Source organism: Mus caroli, unplaced genomic scaffold, assembly GCF_978045245.1.
Source record: "Mus caroli unplaced genomic scaffold, Mus_caroli_1 scaffold_3, whole genome shotgun sequence".
Classification (NCBI taxonomy): domain Eukaryota; kingdom Metazoa; phylum Chordata; class Mammalia; order Rodentia; family Muridae; genus Mus; species Mus caroli.
Genome location: NW_028227258.1, coordinates 4,125,933 through 4,133,303, shown reverse-complemented (window position 1 = coordinate 4,133,303; position 7,371 = coordinate 4,125,933). Strand labels below are relative to the sequence as shown.

Sequence of the window (7,371 nt, the reverse complement as noted above, 5' to 3'; positions counted from 1 at the left end):
GGCTGGCATTTGTGTTCTCTTAGTGTCTGTATAACATTTGTCCAGGATCTTCTGGCTTTCATACTCTCTGGTAAGAAGTCTGGTGTAATTCTAATAGGTCTGCCTTCATATGTTACTTGACATTTTTCCCTTACTGCTTTTAATATTCTATCCTTATTTAGTACATTTGTTGTTCTGATTATTATGTTTCTGGAGGGATTTCTTTTCTGGTCCAGTCTATTTGAAATTCTGTAGGCTTCTTTTATGTTCATTGGTATCTCTTTCTTTAGGTAAAAATATGGAATACTTCACGAATTTGCATGTCATCCTTGCACAGGGGCCATGCTAATCTTTTCTGTATTGTTCCAATTTTAGTATATTGCTGCAGAAGCAATCACTAAAAATGATCTCTCACAGACTTAGGAAAATAAAGATGTGGTGCTGATGAGAGCAGCATGTGTACAACAAATCTCCACTCAGGGAATGTTCCTGCATCATCATTCCAGCTAAGCATCTAATTCATCAGTTGATTGTTTAAGAACCTGTTACTGTACTAGGTGATGCAGAAAAAAGAAAGAATTAAGTAATTATTAAGAAAATCTTTTCTCTCTTAAAGATTGTGATGTCATCTTTCAGGTTGACAAATATTATACTATCTTGTTTGTGTGTGCCAGCAGGGGCCCATGACATGTTGACAACATAAAGCCATGTACACAATGCTTGAGAGGATGAGGTGGGAGTAGAAGTATCTAGCATACTCTAACAACTGACTCCTTCCTAATTTATTAGTGGAAAACTGAGTTTCTCATAGTAACAAGTATGTGAAGACTCTGAGACCTGGTGATTTGTGTCAGCATTTCATCCCATTGCTCTCACAAAGTCATATTTTAGAATGTTCATGGCATCACTGTGTATGACACAGCAGAACTGAAACCTGACAGAAGGACGAGTTTTTACCTGAATATTTCACAAGGACATTTATATAAGGAGAGAACAAAGCAAACCTACTGAATGTGGTCAGTTGACTATTGACAAAAATCAAGCCAAGTACAAACAACCCAAAACATTAATTTATTTACTTAGTTGGGCTCAGTGCATGTGTTATGCGTGTGCCCTTCTGCTTGTGTGTGCAGGTGTGCACATGCTTGTGGACTTGTGGGAGTCAGAAGAAAGTTCTGAGGAGTTGGTCTTCTTCTTCCAGCATGGTTTCCTAGGATCAAAGCTAGATCACCATGCATGGCACCAAGTGTTTTCCCCCCACTGAGCTATTCCAGTAATTATAAAATACTTATTTTCATACTGCATATCATTTGCATATTTCAAAAACATGAATTATTTATATAGTTATAATATGTGTATTTCATGTGTCTGTACATATATGTATATACTTGTAGATCTAATTATTTCAAAAATGAGTTCCTGCCTTAGAAGTAAGAACATGCTCACCTATTTATAAAGGGCTTATGTTGTGAGGGTTGAAGTAACATGAGAAAGTCTGGATTCCCTGTGGTCATCCTACATGTCTCACATGGGCATGAAGCATCTTACCATATTAAAGTGGGTATTAATCTGTAGATTCACATTCTGATTCAGGCCATGCTGCAGTAAGGTCCTGAAGAGAACATTTATAGCTGAAAGTAAAAAGCAAAACTGTACAAAGCAAGAAAAACCTTTAAAAAGGGTTCAGCATTAATTATATGAGAGGTTGGAACTACGAAGATTTTAAATAATACAACTTAAAAAGGGAAATGCTATCAGTAATGGCAAACTAAAACTGTGAGATCCTTGAAGTCAAAGGGAGGGAATGCCAACAACGTAGAGTATTTATGAATAAATGCCCAGACCAGAGGCAGCACTGCTTCACATTTCCTTTCTGTGTGCTGATCATTTAAATCCAGTGAAGAGTTTAATCATTAAAAGCTGTCTACTAGAGAAAGGTTATATAAGTTGCTGAAGATAGACTACTTTCTTCCAATAAACAATACTGTGACTCAGTATGCAATGTATATTCAGTGTTTTTTCAAAAGGTTGCTTAGTTTTAGTTTCTTCCTTGCTTCCTTCCTTCCTGCCTTCCTTCTTTCCCTCCCTCCCTTTCCCCTCCCTCCCTCTCTCCCCTTTCCCTCTTTCTTTTCTCCTTCCTTCCTTCCTTCCTTCCTTCCTTCCTTCCTTCCTTCCTTCCTTCCTTCCTTCCTTCCTTCCTTCCTCCCTCCCTCCCTCCCTCCCTCCCTCCCTCCCTCTCTCCCTCCCTTCCCTCCTTCCTTCCTTCCTCCCTCCTCCTCCTCCTTCTTCTTCCTCCTCTCTCTCTCTCTCTTCCTTAGCTGTAGGAACTCCTTTAAATGAGAGAAAGTTTTATGTGGCACAGGACTTTACAAAGTAGCTCATGATAAGTACATTAGATTGCATTTTGTTTGTTTGTTTGTTTGTTTGTATGTTTATAGTTAATCACTTTAGATCCTGCTCACTGCTCCTTCACAGTCACCCCACCCACAATTGTCCTCCCACCCTCCTTCCCTGAGCATGTCAAGGCCTCCTGGTCATCCCTCTACCCTGGCACATCAAGTCTCTGTGAAGCTAGGCATAGCTATTCTCCCACTGAGGCCAGACAAGTTAGTCTAGGTACAGGGACATATCCTGCATACATGCAACAACTTTTGGGATATCCCACTCTCCACCCCACTCCAGTTATTCAGGACCCACATGAAGACTACATATCTGCTACACATCTGCTACATATGTGTGAGGAGGTCTATGTACAGCTGTGTATATTCTTTGGTTGGTGGTTCAGTCTTCAAGAGCCCCAAGTATCCAGGTTAGTTGGCTCAGTTGGTCTTCCTATAGAGTTCCTATCCCCTCTGGGTCTGCAACCCTTCAATTCCCCTGTACGAATCCCCAACCTCTGTCCACTGTGGCTGTGGGTGTCTGCTTCTGTCTGAATCGGCTTCTGGATAGAGCTTCTCAGAGGACAACTATGCTAGACTCCTGTCTGCAAGCATAACAGTATCATTAATAGTGTCAGTGATTGGTGCTTGCCCATGAGATTGGTCTCAAGTTGGTCAGGTTATGACTGTTCCCTCAGTCTCAGCATCAGTCAATTCTGACCCTTGTCCATGTATTTCTTATAGACAGGATACATTTTGGATGGAAAGTTTTTTGGGTGGGTTAGAGTACCTATTGCTCCATTGAGGCTCCTGCATGGCAACAGGAGGTGCCTCTTCAGGTTCCATATCCCCAATACTGTGAGTCACAGATAATGACCTCCTCTTTGATTCTCAGAGAATTCTCAACAGAGGAATCTCCAATGGCCGAGAACTACTTAAGGAAGTGTCCAAAGTCCTTCATCATCAGGGAAAGGCAAATCAAAACAACTTTGAGGTTTCATCTTATACTCATCAGAATGGCTAAGAACAAAAACTCATGAGATGCCACATGTTGGTGAGGATATGGAGCAAGGGAACACTCCTCCACTCCTGGCAGGAATCCAAACTCATATAACTACTTTGGAAATCAATTTGGTGGTTTCTCAGAAAATCAGGAATAGTTCGAGACATAGCTATACCATTTCTGGGAGTTTTCCTTCTTACTAGCATTTAAACACAAATAGAAAACAAAGGTATCTATCATCTTTTATGTATCTAAGCATACCCCAGCTTCACTGCTACCCGCAATTGAGTCACTTGTATTTAAACACTACCTGTTTTATATCTGTTTTATATCAGTTTCAACATATACTGTAGAAGGTGTTCAGCTACCAGATGATATCTCCCTGGAATTTAAAGCTGGGTTTATTACTTATATAAACGCAATTAATCAGTGATTCACTGTCTTCATCAACAAATAAATATGCTTATCACGATAGATGCAAGTTTACAAATTTGGTTATGAGAAATTGTATACAGTACTCATGCACTATGTGTGTACATATGCATAACATGTTGAAAGATAACTTATGTTAGTAGCTTTTATAATACCCAACCAAAAATATAATGCATGAATAGGAAACAATCCCAATGTGGCAAACCTCTTTTCTGCTGAGTGGAGGAGATTGTCTGGAAGTCCAGACAATTCTGCCCTGTGAAGGGATTCTGTGACATCTGACTAAGTTTTTTGAAACATTGCTTGCAGGATACATCAACAGTAGTAGACTCTACTTGCTTTTTTATCTTCACACACTAATTTTATGAAGTATTCTCTTTATCTCTTATTCAGAGTGAATTTTTATGTGGTTGATTTCTACTTTACTAACTTCAAATAATTAAGCTTCTGGAACTTGGATCTCCTGGTGTTTAAAATTAATTTATTATATGTAGAGTCACACCAACTACAAAATTCCTTTGTTTTTAAATGCATCTTCACACAACTTAACACATTAGTTCTTACCATATGGGTTTTATCTAAAATAGCATTTTGAGTACTAATAATACTTTTATATAAAAAATTTCTAAGTTGTTCAGTGAAAAACAGCCTGTGTAGTTTCAGAGATGAAGATTCTGATCCTAATGTGTCTGATTAGGATTAACTATAATTTAACTAAAATATGTTATCAATGCTCTACTTTTCTTTAGTTTGAATTTAATATTTACTGTTAAAATTGTCAACAAACTCATATAGAAGTATGCTTAAGAAGATGCTACCAGGAAAAATCTGGGCAATTTATTTTTTGTTTGTTTTTTTTGCCTTTTAAAAAAAAATTTTATTAAATCATTTCATTCATTTACATTTCAAAAGATATCTCCCTTCCCAGTTACCCTCCACCAATCTGCCCCATCCCATCCCCCTTCCCCTTTGACTCTATGAAGGTACACCCATTCACCCACTCCCACTTCACCCCTCATCTCCCTATGCTGGGGCATAAAGTCTGCCTCCCCTCCCATTGATGTCAGATAAGGCCATACTCTGGTACATGTGTTTCTGGAGATCTGACTCCCTCCATGTATACTCTTTGGTTGTTGGTTTAGTCCCTCAGAGCTCTGGGTAGTCCAGTTAGTTAATATTGTTCTTCATGTGGGGATACAATCCACTTCAGCTCCTTCAGTCCTTCCCCTAGCTTTTCCACTGGAGTCTCAGATGATTAGCTGTAACCCTGATCTGCATCTGTATTGGTCAGGTGCTAGTAGAACCTCTCAGGGAACAGCCATATCAGGCTACTGTCAGCAAGTGCTTCTTGGCATCAGCAATAGTGTGGGGATTTGGTGTTTGCAGGTGGGATGTATGACCCACCCCTTCAACACACACACAAATAAAATAACAATAAAGCATTTTGAATGAGTGGCCAGTAAAATAAAGGTATGACTTGGGAGTCACAGAGTATAAATTCCCATTCAGCCCCATCATAGCAAAAATTCTGATTAGTTAACATAGTAACAAACACTGCAGACCATGATAATGCTTGATGAACTAGGCTGATAGCCAAGCATGTGGGCACACAAATGCAAATGCTTTGTTTACTCTGAAACAATGAACTGTCACTTGCTCTTCTGTCTCCAACTGTCATCTGTACTATGATAAATACCCATTGATTTTTTTTTCTTCTCAGGTGTCCTATATGGAGAACAAAAAGGTCAAAGTTATCATTGGCTATGTGTAAAATGACTTGTAGACAACTCAGAACCAAAAGACATGAAGGGAAATAGATGCTTACGGATAGCTATGACTGGCCCAGGTCTCTCCTTCAATGTAGGGCCTGATCATTATTGATGCATCATTTGAATTATCTCTATGGCACATATATACTACACATGAATTTCATAATTAAAAATTGTTTTTTTCTATGAACATGTTAGAAATGTCAGATTCAACTGGGTAGTGGTGGCACACACGTTTAATCCCAACACTTGGGAGGCAGAGGCAGGTTGATTTCTGAGTTCTAGGTCAGCCTGGTCTACAAAGTGAGTTCCAGGACACCCAGGGCTATACAGAGAAACCCTGTCTCAGAAAAAAAAAGGTCATATTCTTCATATATTTCTTTCTCTTTCTTTCTCTCTTATCTCTTTCTTGTGCTCTCTCTCTCTCTCTTTCTCTCTGTGTGTATCTGTGTGTATATATGTACATTTATATACATTTTTGAACTAAACAATATACTGAGCAAAACAAAACAAAATTAGTAACATGTTTACAAATTTGAGAGAAAAATATACTTTCCAATGTATTACATTACAAACAATAACTGCTTTTCAATTTTACCAGAGAAAGAAGGCTCTGTTACTTTTGTCTCATGTTCTCAAAACATTTTTAATTTTATTTAGTTTTTACAAACTAAATAAAATAAATGTATAGAATTAAGAACTAAATAAAATATTATGTTGAAGAACCAGTGACCTGGTTTAGAAATCAAATAATTCCTTTAATAGGGATGAAATATCAGTCTGAGTTCTGTACCAATGAATGGTTTGAATTCAGTGAACATTTACATGATACGGTTATCTTACTTTCAGAGCATACCTCCTCCAGTACTCTTATTTCAATTGAAATTGAGCTTAGGACTATTATTTTTATTAAAATTTATCATATGTTTTTAAATGTGTTGGTGCCATAGCATAAGTGTGGAAGTCAAGGGACAACACTCTGAAGTTTGTTCCCTCTCTGTTATGTGGATTCCAGGATTTGAACTTGAGTCTTTGCAAGTTTGGTGTGAGGATAAAATCAAATAAACTATCCAAAGTGCTAGATATACAAAAAGTAGAAGTTATTTGAGGAGTGTAATTCAGCAAAAGCTTACCACAGAGGGTGGGTGTGACTTGGAAGGGCACATTCATCTTGATGAGACTTACCTAAAATAAAAAGCTAAAACTTAGAATCCTTCTGCCCCCTCTTCTACAATGTTCTCTTAGCCATAAGTGTGAAAGTATTATAATGGGGCTCAAAACCTCTACATTTTGATTGGTTTGCTACTTCTGTAATTGTCTGTCTGTTGCAAAGAGAAATTTCCCTGTTGATGGATGAGAATGAAGATGTAAAAGCTGAAGTATGAGGAAATTTTCTGTGATATTGTGTCTCCTAGGAATAGTAACAGTTATACTCAATAATAATCAACAACATGAGAGCATAGTCATGTACTGAACACAGTCAACCATAGACATGCTCACACAAATGGGGTAATGAACTTGAGGCTTCAATCCTACAGAAAGAACTACAGGCAACTAAAGGATACTAAGAGCAGGAGAAATAGTCTCCCACAGGGAAGAGCACACCAATTGATTATACAATACCACATATCAAATATCCAGTCCTGAAAACACACATACACATGCACACATATGCACATGCACACACACACTCACACACACACACACACACACACACATACACACACATATGCACATATGCACACACACACAGCTGTATTTATGTAACATTAATTAATAATCAAAGTGACCATAAATCGGATGGGCATAT

At 38.1% G+C, this 7,371-nt stretch overlaps 1 pseudogene; it reads right to left on the bottom strand.

The window, feature by feature from the left end:
- Positions 1 to 271: 271 nt before the first annotated feature.
- On the bottom strand, positions 272 to 372 carry LOC115030839 (U6 spliceosomal RNA; annotated as a pseudogene).
- Positions 373 to 7,371: the final 6,999 nt, after the last annotated feature.